Source organism: Peromyscus maniculatus, chromosome 6 (assembly GCF_049852395.1).
Source record: "Peromyscus maniculatus bairdii isolate BWxNUB_F1_BW_parent chromosome 6, HU_Pman_BW_mat_3.1, whole genome shotgun sequence".
NCBI classification, from domain to species: domain Eukaryota; kingdom Metazoa; phylum Chordata; class Mammalia; order Rodentia; family Cricetidae; genus Peromyscus; species Peromyscus maniculatus.
In genome coordinates this window covers 126,030,359-126,051,409 of record NC_134857.1, presented here as the reverse complement: position 1 = coordinate 126,051,409, position 21,051 = coordinate 126,030,359, and the positions used below count along the sequence as shown (strand labels likewise).

Sequence of the window (21,051 nt, the reverse complement as noted above, 5' to 3'; positions counted from 1 at the left end):
AGGGTTTGTGCAGATATCCAACCCAATGCAAAAACTAGACTCATTTAGCAAGTCCTCAAGACGTGTGTGGAAGGGGACACCGAACTGTGGTATCAGGCTTGCAGGGATGACACTGGTCCCTCTCAATAGAAGACTGAGTATGACATTTCAAAAACCAATGGAGTTGAAGCCAAGATTCTAACTTCCGGTTGGAAAGGCTATCAAATCCCCCACAAAAAACGAGGCTGGGGTTTATTTACTGAACCACAGGCTCAGCAGACCTGAGAGTTGAGCTGTCTATCTTTTGGAATGAAGTCTGTGTAACAGGGAAAATATAGAAGAAATCCCAAATTTTGAAACTTCCTGTAGATTCTGGAATCTGATACCACACCAGAGTAGAGATTATCAGCCTAGACAATGATTTTAAGTAGTATAAAGCACAGCTCTATCTTAGTCTGCTTCTCAATTTATATTTTAATTGTATAATGATATCTTAAAGTAAATTAAATATTTGCTTTGTCATTGTGAGATAAAATGCTCACTTGATATACTTAAACAAATTTCGTAATTTTAACAGCTTTTTTACATCCTGTTACATGTCTTACTTAACTAACGCCTAGATTTGGACAGTGAGGTTTTTCCCAGTGTTTGACCTTTATAAGCAATTAATCTTTATATACATGGCCAACTATAGGAGTAATTTATGGTTTTCAGAATGAGGTAGAGGATATCACTGTCTGACGGTTTCTACAGATCATGTCAAAATGCTTGAAAGTGATTGTATTTCTAAGTCTACTAGCACCATAGGAAGGTGTAAAGAAAATATTAATTAGTGGAATTCAATTAATTACTCAAGGAGAAAATTAAGTGTTCAACGATGCTAAAATTATATACAGATTCAGGACAACCTGAGGAGCTCATTCTGTGAATGGTCTGCTGTGTCATCCCAGATCAGTCTGGACCTCACTGTGGAGGCAGAATCACTCTGCCTCATCAGTGGACTCCGCCCCATGAAAGACCGTTTGGGATTCGCTTCCGTCATTCCACCGTTTGAGGAGCTACATACAGCAAAGCTCCATTTGTAGATCAGACTCAGCCTTCCCCAGACACCAATGATGGTGCCTCGATTGTAGATCTTGGACTTCCCAACTCCAGAATTGTAAGAAATCAACTGTGTACAGACCTAGTTCAAGCTACTTTGGTTCTAGCCACAGGAATTGACCCAAATGCCACATGAGAACTTTTAATGATATAATTACACTGTTTTCTTTTGCTAATTAAAAATGATTTACAGATTTTGTTTTGTTATAGACTCTTGATAGTTAAGAAAAACATTTTTCTAATTTAAATGTAATATTACTCCTGAGTGATTTATTAGAAATATTATGTAGAATGTTAGAATTCAGATGTTGTTCTTATTTTGTTAAAGAGATGTTAGATTTTTAGTTTGGGTTGTTTCCTTTGGTCAAGTCCGTGATTGTGTGAGGCACTAAGGCCTTGATGACTGATCCTTCAAAAATCTTCAAATTCTACTTTTCTTCCATAAGAATTAAGCTGTATATTCCTGAATTTTTTTTTTGAAAAATTGTTATTTTTCAAGGAGTCATTTTTGTCTTAAAAATGTTGAGCTGTCACAGGGAAACTATGATTAGCAAAATTTTCACTAAGCAGCTCTCTTCCCCTGCACAAGATTCTACATCTGGGAGAAACAGAATGGGAATAACACAGTTCATACCATGAATTAGTTTAAAGCAAAAAACCAAAAACCAAACAAACAAACAAACCAATATGGACGATCAAGCAGTAAGTGCAAATCATGCCATGAAGTTGTGTAGCCCTGGCTGTGCTGGAACTCATGCTGTAGAGCAGGCTGACTTCAAACTCAAAGATCCGCCTGCCTCTGCCTCCCAAGTGCTGGGATTAAAGTAGTGTGCCGCCGCTGCCGCCACCACCACCGGTGTTGAAAGACTTTTAAACAAGAGTTCATGGATTCTGTGTCCATTCTGTTTTCAATTGTACATCAATCGAAAAATCAGCTTACGGTTCAAAGGCAAAGCCTGGGAGACCTGCGTGTACTCAGCTGACCCACACCAGCTCAGCTCACTTGAGGGTTTCCCAGAGAACAAACTTTCGGTGATTTTTGTATAAAAACTTCACACCCCCCTAAGACTTTCCACACTGACAGCTGATGCAGCTGGATCCAGCCCTCACCAACTCGCCCATGAGACTTCCTGCCACCTCACCCTGTCTTCTACATTTGCTACCAGGCATACTGATGGTTCCCAGGGCAGATATGTTACTGTAATTTCTAAGCTGGAAATCACCAAAAATCCTAGCCAGTTTATAACTAATGGCCAACTTAGCATTTCTTGACCTCTCTCAGCCCTTACAACATGATTCTGTGATTTCAAAGAAAAATTAATGTGCCATTTCACTCTTAGCCTCCAGTGTGCTCTGCAAGACACTGGTGAGCAATTCAACTTGCCATCACTTTGGACGTGTGAGGGTCACGTTTCAGCACTTGTGCAGATACCTTGTAGACCACTCAACGTCTAGGCTTTTCTTCCATGTTGATATAGAAACACTGGTGTCCAACTCCCATCCCAGACCATCCTGCTCCAACAGAGCAGGGACCCTGACAGTGGTGGATCTGATAATCGAACGAGTGACCTTTGCCCTCTGCTATGTCCCACTCCCCTAAAATGAAAAGTCCGGAGTTAAGCAGCTTTGCTGACTTACACAACAGCCACTAAGCAAAACCGGGGAGTTTCATCACTTATTAACTCCGTGTTCCCAGTGAGTTAATCTCTCTGCTCTAGTCTAATTTAATTACTAATATTAAGTGTGCACCCCGGGGCCAAGTGCTAGACTAAGCATTTTACATGGATCACTTGATTTCATCTTCCCAACAATGATGTGCTGCCATTTTGCAGAAGAGGGAACACAGCGCTGTAAAGGCCACAAGGCGGAGAGGGAGTTGACTCTATTCGGGTAGCTATCCCATAAACCCACACTGCGCTGTGCTTCCCCTCCTTAGGCAAAGCCAACACCAGGCAGAACTGTGAACTCTAGTGAGATGTTTGGTAATGGCCACATTCCTGAAAAACAGATGATTTGATCAAATCACGTTCAAAGACTGCCCCGCAGTATAAAACACAGATGGACACTCTGAACAGCCTTTGGTCCCCTCATTCCTCTTTTAAAATAGCCTGAGGTGGGGTGGGGGAGATCTTCCTTTCCCCCTGAAAATGTTCAGTTTTTACAGTACATGTGAAGCAGTACAGTCACACTGACGTGCTGACTCTTAACTTCTCCCACATCTGGGCTGATGTTTGTGTTTATACGGAAGGTTTTAGAAGGTTTAGTAGTTCTGACCCAGACACAGGAGATGCTAACTAAACCTTGGAGTGATGACCACAACTTCGAACGCCAGTAATGTAAGACTTCATAAAACAGCGGTTTGGGAAGTCTATATGCAGAACCCAAATGAAAACCTGACGAGCAAAGCGTTCATTTACATCCTCCCCAACTTGTTTCTCTGAAGGAAAAAAGATAATCAGGCGACTTGGAATGTGGAAACAATTATGGAAATGAAGTCATCAGAAAACCACTCAAGGGGCCTTTATTTCCAGCTACGTCTTCAGAGACAAGTCACTGCCTGGCTTTTCAGTGACCTGCCCCTCTTCCTGAAGGACACGGGTGCAAGAGAAGGGTGACGGCTGCTGTCGGTATTTTCTCTTGCTGTGGTCCAGGAACGCAGAACCACCCTCTCCCAGCTGGTAACCTCATCTTGGTGGGAGGGGAAGCTCAGCGTAGTTGCTGACTCAGGAATGCCTGCGGAGTCTCAGGTCTGCTCACTGGGTTCAGTCAGTCATGTTCATGGCCAAGAAGGACAGCAGGAATGATTGAAAAGCACCTATAATCCCTGGAGTTCACTTTAGCCATCGCCGCCTAAGCTTCTGCACCTTCCATTCCATCTCTACATCCACCTCTTTCCTCACGTACCCCCAGGACTCACATTTCTGCCTCATTCCTGCGCAAACATCACTCCATCAGACACCTCTTCCTCGTGGCCCTCTAAGGGGAAACAGGCAACAGGCTGCACTCGGGCCTTTCACCCTGCCCTGTGATTTGCAGCATTTCTCACCATCTGACAATCTAGTTGGGGTCCTGGAGGCTGCTCTCTCCAGCAAGAAGCTACATTTAGGAAGGCATACATTTTGTGTTGTTATGACACACCCCTGGACCCTGGAAGAGTGCCCAACACACACATGGTCTCCGTAGATGCTTATTAAATACAAACTTAAGTGAAGAGCCCTAAGACACCCATGCCTTGTGACTCTAACCTTCTAACCATACTGACCCTTTCCACTTTCTTCCCCCACATCATGCTCTCTAATTTGAGTGTCACAACTCATTCATTTTCCTGGCTTAACTTGGCACCCGAGCCCGCCGGCAGAGGTGTGAGGATGGTGTCTGCTGCTCTTGAATGCGGCTTCACCAGAGCAGACAAGTTCTGGGTGGTCTGAGGAGCAATCCCACCACAGAAGCTCCCTGCGAGTGTAGACCTCAGAGAGGAGGGTCCTCTTTGAACCTAACTTCAAAAGAGAAAGAGCCAGTTGTCAAAGCTGGACCCATCGAAGCCACACCACAAAGTCGGGTGGAATTGCAATCCAACATGCACCATGCACATCCAGGGCTGAGTTCTGAATAAAACAATCAGTCGGAATGAAGTGACGGATCTCCCCAGCAGACAAATCCCTACTGAATCACACGATATTCTATTGTTAAGAAGGGAAGCTCGAGGTCCAGTGCTTGCAGCGCTAACTAGCGAGCTCCTTTCAATGACTTCCTGTCCAAATGCAGACACAGACATGGAGAAAGCCGTGACTCTTCACTTGAGAAACTGAGCAAACGTCATTTCAGTCAGATGACCAAAGTCAATGTCAGCAGTCTGAAGCCCCGTTGATCATCTAACTCCTGAAACCGTGTGTTAGAAATAACAATTTACTCCAAGACCTTCTGAAGCAGCCCCACACTCTGCTCATCTTGTAAAACAAACAACAACAATGAAAAAAAAAAAAAAAAAAAAAAACAGCAGAGAAATCTCAAGCAGAGAAGACCCTGTGCCACTGTCATAGCTAAGGAGCTTGGCAACGGAACAGAGTGTGTGTGGTGATGTTGTGTTCCCCAATATGTTGTGCACACTAATAAACTTACCCGAGATCAGAGAACAGAACAGCCACTAGATACAGAGGCCAGAAAATGGTGACACACACGCCTTTAATCCTAGCATTCCAAAGCCACATTGAAAACAGCCAGGCATGGTGACTCACGCCTTTAATCCCAGGAAGTGATGGCAGGAAGCAGAAAGGTATATAAGGTGTGAGGACCAGGAACTAGAGCTGGTTAAGCTTTTAGGCTTTTGAGCAGCAGTTCAGCTGAGACTCATTCTGGATGAGGACTCAGAGGCTTCCAGTCTGAGGAAACAGGATCAGCTGAGGAATTGGTGAGGTGAGGTTAGCTGTGGCTGGTTCTGTTTCTCTGACCTTTCAGTGTTCACCCCAATACCTGGCCCTGGGTTTGTTTTTATTTAATAAGACCACTTAGAAATTCATCTACAAGTGTATATCACGAAGGCTGAGGAGAGCTGAATAAAACAAGCATTTTAATAGTAACAACGTGTCTGTGTCAGCTCACTAATTATAGCAAATGTGCTGCATGGACTTGGGATTTAACAATGGCAGCTACTGTGTAGGGGGATACGAACCAGGACACTCACTGTGTGCTCCACTTTTCCACAAATTTAAATGGCACTATACCTAAATATTTTTAAAAATTAGAGACAAGGGGTAGGTTACCAACTCCATTACATTTATGATAACTTCAAAACAAATTGGTAAAATGAACAGGGAAGTAGCGATTTGCTACAGCTTATACATAAGCCGATCTTGTTGGTAATGGGATAAGAGAAGCCACCGATAATCTTATATAAAGCTGGTGTGCATTTACTTCAGGGGTGCTTGCCTCATTATGGACATCCATCTTTTCTCTCCAGAAGGCTGAACACCTCACCTCTGTTATTCAGAATGAATCTTCAACTAGGGCCCCCCAAAACACTCAGATGCAGAGCCTGTGTTCCTCACCAGCAGCTCCCCGCCCCCACCCCGATATCTTCTGCACAGACAGTAAGGTTCCCAGGGAGGGGCCACACAGAGGACCAGCCAATGCTTACTTGGTGTGACTGGGGAAATCCCCAATAAAATGAGACACTGGAGCCAAAGGGAATGACTCAGTGAAGTGCTTGCAAGCATAGAGTTTGATTCCAGAACTCCTGTAGTAATAAAAATGTCAGGTGCAGTGGTACGTGCTTGTAATCCCAGTGCCGGGGAGGAGGAAGCAGGAAGATCCTTGGTACTCACCGGCCACCCAGCCTGGCTTCAGGGGTTAGCTCCAGGCTAATAAGAGACCTGTCTCCCCTAAGAGGTAGAGGACACTAAGGATGACACTGGCGTTTATCCTCTGGCCTTCACATGTGTGCCCCCTCCCCCACCCCCGCCCAGAAATTGACGTTCCCAAGTCATCACTAACTGGGAGATGGCGGTATTCAGGACAAACTGCAGGCCAGGCTTAGCAGAACAAACGGGTTATTGTGTTAGATCACATTGCGAAGCCCTTTAGGCAGGGAGGGCAGCAGGAGACAGGTCAGCAAGTTCACCTACCGCCATCTCTCCCTAGGGAGTGGGTGGACTTATAGCGTGTGGGATACACCACAGCTTCTACCCTGGGGCTTGTTTAATAAACAGCTGTAATCAAAGGCATTGTTTCCCGGATGTTCCTGAGGGCTGAAGACTGTCTTAAGCCCCTTGATTAAACAGGAAGGCAGCGGTGGAAACACAGTAGAGAGAGAATAACACACGGATTTTATGTGATCAACAAATTCCCTGACTTCGTTTATCCAAATGTAAAGTAAATCTTTAATTGTGTTTACTTCATTATAAAATTGTAATCCACGTCTAATTCACTAAGCTAAGGAGATACATTTTGACCTTTGACCCTCATCAAAAAATGCTAGTCAAAGGTTTAAAATTAGTATTATTTATATACAAATTCCTATGACAATCTTTAGATCACTGTATAATCACATTTCAGTAGCTTTACTGCTCAAAGGAGTTGAGGATACAAACGTTAAAAGTGTGGAAGGAAATACATTTGACCAAAGAAATCGTGTCTATAAAAGGTATCTTGAAAAGTTTCACGTTGCTGCCTTGACACTCGGCAACAGGAAACCTTGCGGTCCAAACTTTTTGGTTGTTATCTAGCTGTACACCACATTCCTTCCTGTGGCCTGCCTCTAGTCCCCAGAAGGGTGCTTGGGGGTCCCTTGCTCTGCAGGGCCTGTTCTAAACCGTCTCCCTCAGCATCCAGGGGCAGGGCACTGGTGGACTGCGGAGACTGTTTCTTGCTTCTTCAGGGCATGCCCACCTGAGCTCACCCTCAGTCTCTGCACAGAAAGGAAAATGTCAAGGCCATGCCCTGCTGTGGGAGACAGCCCCGACTGGTGCTTCACATCCCAGAGAGGCCTGGCAGTGAGCTCACCCGGACAGGGAAGCTCCTGCTCCGCATCCTTCTTGCCTCCTTCCCAACTCCTGCCTGCCCTGGCAACAAGGCACCGGTTGGGCTGTAGGAGATGGAGGCAGGTGGCCATGGTGACTTCCTGCCGCCTTCTTCCCAGGTTGCTGTGAGTGTGCTGGCTCCGTCACTACTGGGCAGCCCTCTCATGGGGTACCCTTGCCTTCTCCTTCCTCTTGGCTGGTGCCTGGGGAGGGAGCGTTAACTATCTCTTGCAGTTTCTGGGTCAGAGACGCCATATCATTCCTTACCAGTTCCCAGGAATTCATTCCCTGCCAATTGCCCCTTTGACTCCTATTACCACTTTTCCTGTGCACACACGCATGTGGCAGCTGATGGACAACCTCAAGGGTCAGCCCCAGAAACACCATCTACCTCCTTTAAGGGGAGGTCTCTTCTTGGCCTGGAACTTACCAATTAAACTGGGATGGATAGCCAGTGATTCCCAAGGGTCTCTTGTGTGGTGCTCGGCCAGTGCTTGGATTACAAGGACATGCCACTATGCACATTTTCACGTGGAGTCTTGGGGCAGAACTCAGATTCTTACGCTTGCAAGGCAAGCTCCTTTACCGACTGTACCATCTCTGCAGCTCAGAGTGTTGATTCTCCTACAGTGGCTTTTTAGTTTCTAGATCCAGACTCTCTTCAGCTGTGTGTCAAGAACTCCTTAGATACTACACAGTGTAATCATTTTCTGCCCATGTGTCTGCCTTTACCATCAGGTTGTGTTTTAGGACATGAACGTTATCTGTGTCCTTAAATCTCAGTACAGTGTCAAGTAGCAGATGTTCAACAAATGCTTAGTTGTGGTGTGTGTGTCTGCTGGTTTATTGGAGGAGAGAAGACGGAAGCCTAATGATTCTGTGGTGAATGATGCCTGAGCATCACATAATTAGAAGACATGCAGGTCGTTATGTAAAAGATTGGCTGAGGAATACACAGCACACTTGCTAAGGCCTTCAATATACCCGCTAACTATTCACTTGTCTAACCCCATGTCTGAATTTGTCATAAGCAGAGCTGGTGTCCTTATGCCTCCCACTTTTTAGAAATACAAACATAGAATCTGGTTGGTAATGGGCACATAATTTTTAATGCACTCAATCTGAAAAATTCCCAAGTCCTGTTTCTAGCCCTCCTTTCCTGGGCTGAAGCTGACAATGGATGGTCACTACTTGGCACTCCCGTCCTTGACCTGTGACTGGACTCCCCTGGGTTTCCCACTTTGTGCTCCATGTTATCTCTTCTGTTCTCCCACCAGCCTTGAACTAGAGGCCATCTTGGACTCGATTCTTAGTCTCTTCTTTTCCTTCTGCACTCTCTTCCATTAAGAGATTATTGCCCGAGCTGGAGGGATGGCTCACCAGTTAAGAGCACTGGCTGTGCTTTCAGAGGACCTGAGTCGAATTCCCAGCACCCACATCGTGGTTCACACCCATCTGTAACTCCAGTTCCAGCAGATCTGATACCCTCCTCTGACATCTGTGGGTGTTACACATGGTGTACAGAGACATGTGGTGTATGTGGTGAACAGACATGCAGGCAGGCAAAACACCCACAAATGTAAAATAAAACAAGTAATAATCACTTAAAAAAGTTTATTGCTCAAATGAAATCTACTATGCAGATACCAGTTTGTCTTGATCATCATCTTGACGGGGTTTAGAAGCTCCTGGGAGAGACACTTTCAGACATGACTTTAATAAGCGTCCCAGTTGTGACAGGGCCCCATGACTTTGGACTTGCCCTTGTCTAGCAATCTGGCATAACCTTGTGGATCCTAACGTAGTTTCCAACCTGGGTGTTTGCTTTCTGGACTTCTCCTGAGAATGGATCTCAGCTTCTCACTTGAACTTCTCATTATTAGCCTCACCATACAATGTGCTCCTAACCGTCAGGCTTCCCTAAAGGTTTAGCAGGACCCTATTCTCCACTTCTAAGAAGCTGAGCTCTGCATAATGTGACACTGACCTCACTCATCACCCGTAACTGTATATTACTCTGTGAATTCTCTTGCAATTGGCTCTTTGAATTATTATTTAGCTTTAGCTAAGTATTAGGTTGCTTTTCTTAATACTTAATGCTTTGTTTTTCTTTCTTGCGAGTGTGTATGATGTATGTGTTTATGTGCAAGTGCATGTATATGAAGACAATCTAGAGTATCATTCCTCAGGAATCTCTCCACATATTGTTTCAAACAGGGACTCTCATTGGCCTAGAAGTCTACCAAATAGGCAAGGCTAGTTGGACAGTGAGCTCCAGGGACCCACATGTCTCCATCTCTTCTCTCACCATGTACACAGTGCTACACCTGACTTTTTAAGTGGGTTCTGGGATCAAACTCAGGTCTTCATGAATGCAGACAAACACTCTATCTCCCCAGTCTATGCTTATTTTCTTGCAATGCTATAGCTCTGTATCCCATCCCCTAAATATCTTGATGCTCCATATTCCAGCTTCCTTGCAGCTGAGGTGGCCATATAGAATAAATGAAATGTTCTCTACACAATCAACACTAAAACACTGAGCAGCCATGTGTTCCTTTATGTTCTTCCTCACCTGTTTGCCCAGCAGTAAACACAGAAGCAAGGAGAAAGCCCTGGAACAGCACAGATGAACACAGCCATGGACCATTATAAAGGAAATAATAAATACAGAAGTTAAGAATAAATACTTAGAAATCGTTACAGCAATTTGACTTTGCCACAAGATAAAAATGCAGGAGTGGAGTTGTCTCTGAAAATACACTGATCTTCGGCAGAAACACTTTCTTTTCTTTATTCTTCTTAATATATTTATTTGTACCTGAACCCAGGGCCCTGCAAATGCTAGGTAAGCACATTACCTCCTTTTCCCAAGCAGATTTGATAAGCAATGTCCCAACGGATGCCACATAAAGAGGAAGAAAGGACGCTTGGAGTCTGAACTCACCACAGTACTGAATGGCCTTGAACAAGACAAAAAGATAGACTTCTGTTTTATTCAAGTCACTGCATGTGTGACATCCTTGCCTGTGGCTCCTGGTGAAGGATTAGAAAGAACCAGAGCTTGAGGAAGTGTTGGCTGCTCCTTGTAGCTTTTAGTAATGCACTACCAGAGAGAGATGATCTCAGGTGAGAAGTGTCAGCAAAGGTAGAAAGGAACAGAAAGTGTCTAGAAACTGAGGGCCTCAGAGCATCGGAAAGCATAACTGCTTCTCTAACCTCAAGAGTATGAATTTCCATGAAGTATTCATGGTCATTCCCAAGGCCTCGCAGATGCTCCAGTGGGATGAGGGGAGGAGAGCTCATAATAGATAAGAGTCAAGGTGCATCCTCCCTCCCTGTCTGCATCTCAGAAAACATCCAAGTAGACGCTGATGGAAAGATGGGAGAGACAGGGTAAGCATCAGAGCCAGAAAACAGGAACGCTTGAGAAACTGATCCAGAATGGAATTCACATGTGGTAACTAGCATATAGAATTCACTAGAAGCAAAAGGAACACAGGCATTGTATTGGAAAGGAAGCCATGGCTTGACCTGAAAAGGCTCTTATCTGTCCTTTGTCATGGACCCTACATTTCCCAACTCACTGTAGAGGTGCTCACAGAGCATCATGGTCCAACTCTGGAAGGCCAGTTTCACAGTTCACTCCACTGCTGGGAGATCTCCTAATTCCTGCTCAGTATTTGCAGGCCCTGTCCCTGGGTGTTCTGAGCTGTAATCAGTTTCTCTCAGTTCTCCTCCTCCATGGTAGGACAGGTTCATCAGCCAAAACAAGAAAGGGGAGAACATTTTAGCACTGGTGTTTGAAGTAGATTAGAGAAGGTGGCCAGTGCTACAGCCTAACAACGATCAGGGACGGATGGTGTTAGTCAGCTGCAGACCCTTCGTCAGAGGTGGAATCCTCCCTCCAGAATGGCTCTACCCAACACCTCCTGGTAGGCCACTGCCCCTTCCTTCCTTTCTAAAACTGCCATGATCTTTAAAACCACAGAGGCTCACTAACAGGACCAAATCAAAGCAATGCCTCCAGCACGCAGCACAAAAGTCCACCCCAAGAGGATCAGGGGTGCCCTTCCTGAGAGTTCGATGCAGTACAGGACTGCAGTTCTGGGGGTTTAACTATGATCTAACACCTCAGTGTCAGGAGGAAGGATGGCAGCAGCATCCTGTAACTATGCTAAAACGGCAGAGTCCAGGGAAGACATTGCCTGGCCCGAGTGCAGGCTCAGTGCCAGCATCCGGGCTTCAGACCTGCCACTTCACTCTTCCACTGCCCCAAGCACAGCAGGAGGGGAGAAGAGAGGAACTCAACCCAGAAGATACAGGACTCAGGTGCAGGGTCTGAACGCTGGCTGATGAAAGCTATGCTGAGTGGTGACGAGTGACCACCATACTTTGTGGGAGAAACTAAAACCTCTCCTCTGGATGAGAACATGCTATGCTGTCTCGGCATCTCTGTTAGCATCCTACCCAGAGCTATCAGGCACGAGAAACCCATCGAGGCATCGAGACCAGAAAGGAGGAAGTAAAACTGTCTTTGTTCACAGATGATAGGATCTTTTGTGTAGAGAACATTACTGATTCAAAGAGTCTCAGAACGAATAAAGTAATTCTGTCAGGTTACAAAACAGGGGTCAGTGACACAATGCCAACTCTATTTCTACACCCTCACAACGAACAACCCACAACAGAAAGTAAGAAAGCAATTACAGACATGATATCATCAAAACAGAGCAAAATACCAAGTAATAAGCTCAACGAAGGACACAAAAGACTTGAACATGGAAAGCTACAGAACGCTGATGACAGAAATCAAAGAAAACAAACACACAAAAAAAGTGGGAAAAAACACTCAGATTCATGGAGCAGAGACTTAAAATTGCTAAAATGTTCCAGACCACTCAACGTGATCTACAGATTCAACGCAGGGAAAAAAATGTCCTGAAACTCATGAAATTGCCAAATGTCTAAATGATCTTAGAGAAGTCACACTTTCTGATTTCAAACCATACTACAAAGCTACAGCAAATAAAAAGGTACAGCACTGGCAAAAGTCAGCTGTATAGACCAATGCAACAGAAGAGGGGTCCAGAAACAAGAGCACGTATAAACAGTCAACTGATGTTTGAGAGCGTGACTAGAATATAAAGCAGACAAAAGGTCGTCTTTGACAAATTCACCTTGCCAATGAGCATGGCCTCTGGAACTATTCAGCCTCTTGGAAGCCTTGCTTATCAATTAGGAAGCCACCTAGTTTCTTTGTGCCTTAATTTGCCCGTCTGCAAAACAGAGAGAACAAAAAGGCCTTCTTCCTAAGACTGTTGGGGGATTCGATGTGTTTAGAGCGTCCTCACACACTGCTGTCGTCAGCAGGACCGATGCAAGGCTGACCTCTTGAAGTCAGTTCCTTTGGTTATAGAAAGGAGACAAAATGGAGCATAGGCTGTTGGGATGAGGTGGTACAAAGTCCCGGTTCCCTTCTAAGTCTAGAAAACTCAGGGAGTCACGTGATCCCTAGGCTGGCTGTGGGGGGTGAGAGCTGGGTCCCAAGAGAGGCTACTAGGGAGGAAAACAAAGGCATCAATTTCCTCTGATGGGGTGGGCCATCAGAACAGCCGCCCCCAAGCCAAGGTTTCCTCTCCTCCTCCTTTGTTCAGAGCCCAGTTGAGACTTTCTCCCCACCAATGAAAACACAGAGTTCCGGGTGAATAGGGAAGAAGGGACTGTCCGCCAGTGGCCGGGAACTCTGATGTTTAGCCTTCTATCTGCAGACAGTTCCAAACTCCCAGGGAGCCAATGTAGGATTTATTTTTTCTTTATGATGATGTAAAAGTGATGCCTGATCCATTGAAAATAAGTTTCAAATTCTGAATTTTGATATTTTTTCCTAGTCCAGTACTGTGTAGTGTGATGGTGCATGTGGGTGGGGCTTATCAAAGGCATTTCAACCTGTGACACTTTCCAGGTACTTCCGGGTTATCGGGACAAAAAAGTCAAGCTTTTGCTGACCCATTCTGTCATGGCATTGGCGCCGTTTACCAGAATGCAACATCTTCCAGCTTTCCGTGACTTCACATCTGATCACGTGGGGAGTGCAGAGGGAACAGACTACAAATGGGGTGCTAATTGACCCTGACCAAGCTCCCCACTTTCTGGCCCAAGGCTCTTTACACTGCACTAACCCTCAAATTCTCTTCTTTTAGCCAATTTTCTGCTCCTCTAAGAAAGGGAATACTCAGAATTTGTTCTCTATAATGATGAGATTGCCTTCCACAAGCTTTTACTGACTCCAGAAGAAATATCATCTGGTTGCAATTAAAAATACCAATAACAAATAAATGCATCTTTCCTTCAAAATTTTGGCCAAAGTTTATTGGGGTAAAAGCTCACGAGACAAGATGGAAATGTCAAAATTAAATAAAACACATTATAGAAAAACAGCAATAACTAGTCAGCTTCCCTGCTTCAGAGCATGCTCGGAAGAGAAGCGGCAGAGTCTCCTGTTCAGCAGAACAAATGATTAACTTTTACAAGGCTAGAGACTTCAGTTATCTGACAAGGCTAAATCAGGGTAGAAGTGAACGGGGACAGACCCGCAGACAGTCGGTGGGAATGTAACTTTCTGCTTTCTGTAGCTTTCCTCCTGGCTAATCTGCACTGTAGAGAGCTGCGTGCATCTGATGGGCACATCCCACTGGACTCCAAGAGACCGCCTGCTCTATACTGATTCTTCTCTTCCCTGCCCAGTTAAAGCCTCTCACTGTTCAGGATAAACGGGGGAGAGAGAGAGTCAGAGACAGAGAGACAGAGAGAGGCAGAGAGACAGAGAGAGACAGACACACACACAGAGAGAGAGAGAGAGAGAGAGAGAGAGAGAGAGAGAGAGACAGAGAGAGGCAGAGAGACAGAGAGAGGCAGAGAGACAGAGAGAGAGACAGAGACAGAGAGAGGCAGAGAGAGAGACAGAGAGAGACAGAGAGAGGCAGAGACAGAGAGAGAGACAGAGAGACAGAGAGAGGCAGAGACAGAGAGAGGCAGAGAAAGAGAAAGAGAGAGACAGAGAGAGAGACAGAGAGAGAGAGACAGAGAGAGAGAGAAATCCAAAGACATTTATAAGGCTATAAAATTGCCTCAGAAAGCTTGTAATATAGAGCAGTGGGAGCCAGCTCGGGATAATTCAGTCCTCCCCCAAGAAAGCCTTGAGAGATTCAGAGACACTGGCCGTGGCTGAGAATGCAGCATCACAGTGCACACAGGCGGTGCACAGAGGCGTGGGCTACGGTTGACAGCCGTGGAGCTACGCGCTGGATGGAAGAATCTGAAGCCAACGTGGAGATTCAGAAATGTGGGAACCAGGAAAGGAGGCGAACACAGAGTAGTCAGGGAAGGGGCCTTCATGGCGGGGAGGCTGGTTACTCGGAGCAAATAAAAATAAATCCTCATGATAGCGGGAACTGACTCTCTAGTGGCCAGAGAAGCTTTGCCCACATACACAAAGGGAAAAGAAAAGAAAGAGTTTCCACGGGTGTAACATTAAAGCTGTCGTTTTATAGTACAAGGCCTAGTAGTGAGAAGTGTGTGTGTGTGTGTGTGTGTGTGTGTGTGTGTGTGTGTGTGTGTGTGTTTACTTCCCAGTTCTGTCTTCTGAGAGCTATAGAAACAATGGCACCGAGGCAACATTAGGGCATATAAGCTTCCCACATGTTATGTCTCCACACTGTTCTCATGCTGTACATTACATCGCCAGACTCAATCACCTCGACATAAATGGAACTTTGTACCTTCCCATTTCCATGTCCGCCCACCCTGTAGTGTATTACTGAGGGCTATTCTCAATAATATGGCAATGTGTAGTGGTGATTTGCTGAGAAGGCAGATTTTTAGACACCCTTCACACACACAACTATGAGATGGAAGTATATGTTTGCTTAACTGTAGAAATCACTTTACTATATATATGTGTATTGGGATAAGTATATCAAAACATCACATAAACATACAGCTTTAAAAGGAGAAAATGACATTATCTACTTAAAGAAAGGATGAACTAATTTAGAGAAAGTACAAGATGAGCCTGGAATATATTGTAGCAAAAAAAAAGAAAGAAAAGAAAAAGGAAGGGAGGCTCAAAAAATGATAAAACTCAAGAGCAAGCATCACAGAATTTCCAGTGAGTATAATCTGAGCATCAAAATGAACGCAAACATAAGATTTCAACATTGAATACAAAGGGAGTCTTGTGAGTGTTCCCTACTGTATGTGAGCATAAGAGAATGCAGGAGAATACCAACTTATACGTGGAGGAGTGTTGCAAATACCAAATCACTCTTGGCAACCTTCACAGACATGATTGACTCTTGCAGAAGCCATCAATGCATGTCAACTCTCACAATGGAGGTTCAGGGAGGAACACACACTCACGTTGTCTAGAATCCTTCCCTACAAATAGTAATGAACCCCCAAATGAAAACAGTGATTTTAGGTGGAGCGACCTGGCAGACACTAACATAACCAAGTGATCAAGGTCACTATCCCAGAGATGAGATGGGATGGTTTGCATGAACCCTTGCTGTGAGAAACAGAATGGAGTTTTATTCTGCAATAGTTCAGCTAGTAGTCAAGACTTGAGTTTTGAAGAGTTGCCAAGGGTTTGCCTTAAAGTTTCAATCATAAAACATGATCACCACCTCTACTAAGACTTGGAAGGCCTTTGGGCAAACCTGCATGCTTATTCAGGGCTATTTGACCCCCAACCCAGCTCTGCCACTAACCAAAGCCACCCCTTTATAACTCCTCAAGTCAGCACATTGCTGAGTCAAAGCCAAGGCTGCAATACCTCCCCCCACCCTCAGTGTCCCAGGAACAACAAAGACACATGATGAGCAGTTAGGCGGCGATCTTAGGAGGGACAGGGTGGCTGTCCTTGTGGAAAACAGCCTGTCATGTCTGATGAGGGGAGACAGGGCTTATGAGAATGAGGTGACATCAGGGGTCAAGGACAGACGTGGAGTTGAAAGCTATAGGCAAACAGGACAAATTGGGGATAAGAGCTACACAGCCAAAGCAGGAGGGGTGGGGGAAGAAGAGGATCGAGGCCTGGAGGACCACGAGGAGGAGGTGGCTACAACCTTGGGACCGTTCCCTCAGGTCGAACTACTCTCTTGGCTCATCTGAGGCAGAGAGTCACGGATCTTTCTGACTGAAAGACATAATCTGCCAAGGGTTCAAGGTTGAGTCATGCAATCACTTTGCAGAGGGAGCCTCTAGTCATTAGGAAGTCGCAGGGCAGAGAGGGTGGTGTAGGGGCCCAGGACCATGTCTAGCATGACTAACAACTGCTGTTCCCACTCTCTTCCTGGCCTTAACTAGCTCTTGGGTTTTATGCACCAAGAACCGAGGTGAGAGACGATTTTTAACTTTAAAGCCTGGAACTTTGCTCTGTGCCTGGCATGCTGTTTAGTAATCTTCGTCAGCAATTAACTTCCTGGTCCTCACAGAGCAGTTCCTTAAGCTCTGCTTCTAATTTCCTCCCTGCAGTCTAGTATGACCTCAAAGACAGCAGAGAGACCTATAGAGAGAGGGCAATGATGTCCACTTGGTCCTCAAGACACTCACATGGAATTTCTGACACTCACGTAACTAGTGCTGAGTGAATCTGCCCCAGACGGTTCACACCTGGATGCCCAAGATGTCCACATCTGGATGCCCTACCTCTTTAATTCCTACCATTTATAAGGCCCCTTCCAGATTACAAAGCCCGTATACAGGACTTAATGGGACCTACCACTAACCCATGCAGGTAACTGAGAAAGGAATTGCAATCCCCATCATATAAATCATCAAAACAACTAAAACAAATGACAAGTGATATATGTAAGGTCGCAGATCCCACAGAGATAGAGCTGTGATGAGAAACTGGACTCTCATATCCAACCACTTCTGGCCCATCCCTTACAAAGCACAAGCTCTAGACCCGTGGTCCTCAACCTTCCTAATGCTGTGGTCCTTCAATACAGTTCCTCATGTTGTGGTGACCCCCCGACCATAAAATTATTTCATTACTACTTTATAATTGCAATTTTGCCACTGTTATGAACCGTAATGTAAATATCTGTTTTCTGTTGGTGTTAGGTGACCCCTGTGAAAAGGTCATTCGACCCCCAGGTTGAGAACCAGTGCTTTAGGCAATTATGGAGACAATTCCCTGTCTTCACCACCTCTTCTCACACACATGACAGAACTGAACATCTCTACCTACACACAAAATCCAGGCTGAGGATGCTGCCACATCAAGACCAGAGAGGAGAAGGCTCACTGCTGGTAGAGTGTGAGACAGACAGGAAATGCCTATGGCAGATGTGAAGTGTCCCCCACAGACACTGCTTTTGGGGGTGGCTGTGACAAGGTGTAGCTGGAGGAAGAGTGTTTCTGAGGAGGGAGGGCCCTTGAGATTTTAAAAGCCATGTTTCCTTTCCCCTGTCTGCGTCCTGACCTCCCTCAGATGTGAGCAAGCAGCCTTCTGCTCCAGATCCCTCCATTGTAACGAGCTGTGCCTTCAAATCATGAAACAATGTAAGTCTTTGCTCTCTTAGGTAGCTTCCAGTCAAGACGTGGTCACAGCGGTGAAAAGAGAAACCAACCCAAGGTCCATGTCCAGGAATGGGGCAGCACATAAAAGAAGTGTGTGTGCTTAAGACACCTACAGTTGGAGTCTCTGCACATGTTCACTGGGACGATGGACCACGGTGGCCAGGTCTGCAGGAATGTCAGGACATATGTTCAGGAGGGAAAAGGCCAAGCACCATTTTGGTACTTCCCGTATTTGAGGGACCCTCCTGTTTTCTCTTTTAATCTTGGGAGATGAATGTAATCTTCAGTTTTACAGATGAGAAAATTAAGGCCCAGGGAAGTCAAACAATGTGCCTACAGTCACGAAGCCGGGTAGAGTAAAGGCTGGGCTGGCTGGAAAGTCTGTTCCTCCCTTTAGGCCACATTAATAATAATGCCCTGAGTCTGGCCCAGGCCATTTAGAAGCTTACAATCAGACTTAACCACTTTGTTGAGTATAATCACAAGCGAGAAAGCATCTGAACTAATGTATATGCCAAGGAGAGTGGCTAATGGGTCATATGAGTTATAGCAATTCATACTGGAGTTATAGTGATTTCCCCTTGCCCCAGCCTAAAGAAATAAGAGGCTGGCTTAAGTTATGGTGGGCTGCTGATCCTCAGGAGAAAGCTGGGGAACGTAGGGAGAAGCGACCCACCCTTAGGCATGAGTGCTCAACTTTTAGAGAATTAGCATTATTTGCTACCTGGCTCTTATACTGTGTGTGCATACCTTCTATGCCTGTGTGTTTTTGAAGAAAGAGAGAGAGAGAGAGAGAGAGAGAGAGAGAGAGAGAGAGAGAGACCAAAATTAACACACTGTAGCATCTCAAGTTCAGATGAAGTTACATGAAAAATCATTGCATATTTTAATATTTTTCATTCATGAAAACATGTGCAAATCAGTTCTTTTAAACATCTTATAAAACAGCCAAACCAACGCAGATCTGATCTGATATAGAGATTTGTAATTGCTGAACGCATTTGGTAAGGTTGAGAAGAGTGTTATCACTAGACCAAAGAAAGCATCACGGTTTTGAATACTGAAAAAAAAAATATTAATGGGAAAAAATTCCTGAACAATCAATTACATTGGCCATATGGTAGTACTGTGCAAGTATTGTCCCCGTGGTTAAATGTTCAGGGAGACATAGGGCCCACCTAACTGGCCGGGTTTGCTGGCTGGATGTTTCAAAATGGCCCAGTTTGCTTAGGCAAACTGTATTAACTGAGCCAAGCCTGTTCTGACTGCATTGCTCCTGGGGGAGCTGGGAGAGGAATTCTAGCCCCTGGTTCCCTGAGCTCACTGAAACCATCACACAGGTTTGAACCCAAACCTCACTGTTAGCAAGACTGACAACTATTGGTAGAGAGTAAACCAAGAACTGTCTTTAGCAATTCAGGCGCTCTGCATTAAGGGAAGGCTGGGCATGTACGCAATGGTCACCGGCTTGCAAAGAGGATTTTGGCTAGGACCGACATTACTTTGTTCTCCGATTTATAAACTAACAAGGAGGAACCCTGAGAAGTTGAGTCTTTTACTGTGAATGTGACATTCCAAGATCAAGAGTTAGTTAGGACAAAACTGATGCACCGACGAGCAAATTATGAGGGGAGGATTTGGGGGAAATCATTCCATTTACAAAATGACCTCTAAGTGCTTTGGAGGGCCATTTCCACAATCATGTTAATAAGACTAAACTGTTCGCAATATTCAGCCAGTCCTCAAATCACAAGCCTGAGAAAATTCTAAGCCGTTTCTGATAGTGGCAACTTGCACAGAGAAGGCAATGAAGAAACTGCTACAAAAACAAAGCACTTTTGTCCCCCGTGGTGAGCGGGGATCCCTCGCAACTGGTCAGAGTCGGCCAGAGTAACTATTTTCCAAATCTTGAGAGTTTTTACCAACAGTCAGACCACCACACCAAGGAAACTGCAAGGTGAAAAATGTCACCTCCCAGGACTCCCGGGGAGAACCCATTTCCCATCACCAGGCAGACTCCACGGAGTTTGGAAAGAAGCGCCCCTGCAAAGCGCTGCGTGATGGAGCTGGGTGTCCCTGCGCCCGTCCCACCAGCCCACAACCAAGGCGGATGCAGCCGGGCTTTTGCATCTGCATTGATTTTTGCTCTTGAGAAACACGAAGTGGGAAAGGGCAAGGTACGCCGCACTTAGGGGGGAAAGTTGCGTCCCGGGAGTTTGAAGAGGATTGGAGACCAAAGAACCCCGAAAAAGCCCCTGACGGGAACCCCCATCCCGATCCGCACACCGCACTCACCGCTCTCGCTCGCCCACGCCGCCGAGCCCAGGAGCCGAGTGTCCAGCGGCTGCCGCATGCCCTCGGGGGAGCTCGACGGGGCGACCGGGCTCCGGCCAGCCAGCGGCGGAGGACGCGGGGCAGGCAGAGCCGAGCGCCTGCTCTCCAGCGTCCGCGGCGACGCGCCTGGAGTCCCGGGCAACTTCGCCAGGGGGTGGAGGTGGAGCGGCGGCCCGGTCCCGCCCGGCCGGGTGCGTCTGCAAGTTCCCACGGGAGAGCGCCCCCAGCCGGCCAGGCTCGGGTCGGCGGCCCAGGGAGGCGGTCTGCAGAAGCTTGGCTAGGGACCTTGTGCCCATGGGGGTGGCCGGCTTGGAGAGGCCACCTAAGGCTTCCTAAAGAGCCAGTAGCAACTGAGGGAGCCTTACCTCAGAGGGATACCAGGACTGAAACGCACTGCTCTGACTTTCTGAGAGATACCTGTTTGAGGTGGCTCCTGGGAAGCATTTCCCAAAGCCACCACCTGTGGGAGGCAGGCTCACTGCCAGGACCAGACCTGATACCCTAAAGCCTGAATCCCAAAGTCATCCTAGAG

General features: G+C 46.0%; 1 protein-coding gene across 1 annotated transcript in view; it reads right to left on the bottom strand.

Annotated features, from left to right (window-relative positions):
* The window catches only part of Lpar3 (lysophosphatidic acid receptor 3), a 70,153-nt gene extending 49,485 nt beyond the window's left edge, over nt 1–20,668 (bottom strand). The window contains exon 1 of the mRNA XM_006984733.4: nt 20,481–20,668. The gene's annotated coding sequence lies outside the window, so the exon portion shown is untranslated. The remainder of the gene's footprint in view (nt 1–20,480) is intronic.
* Between the last annotated feature and the right edge of the window lie 383 nt (nt 20,669–21,051).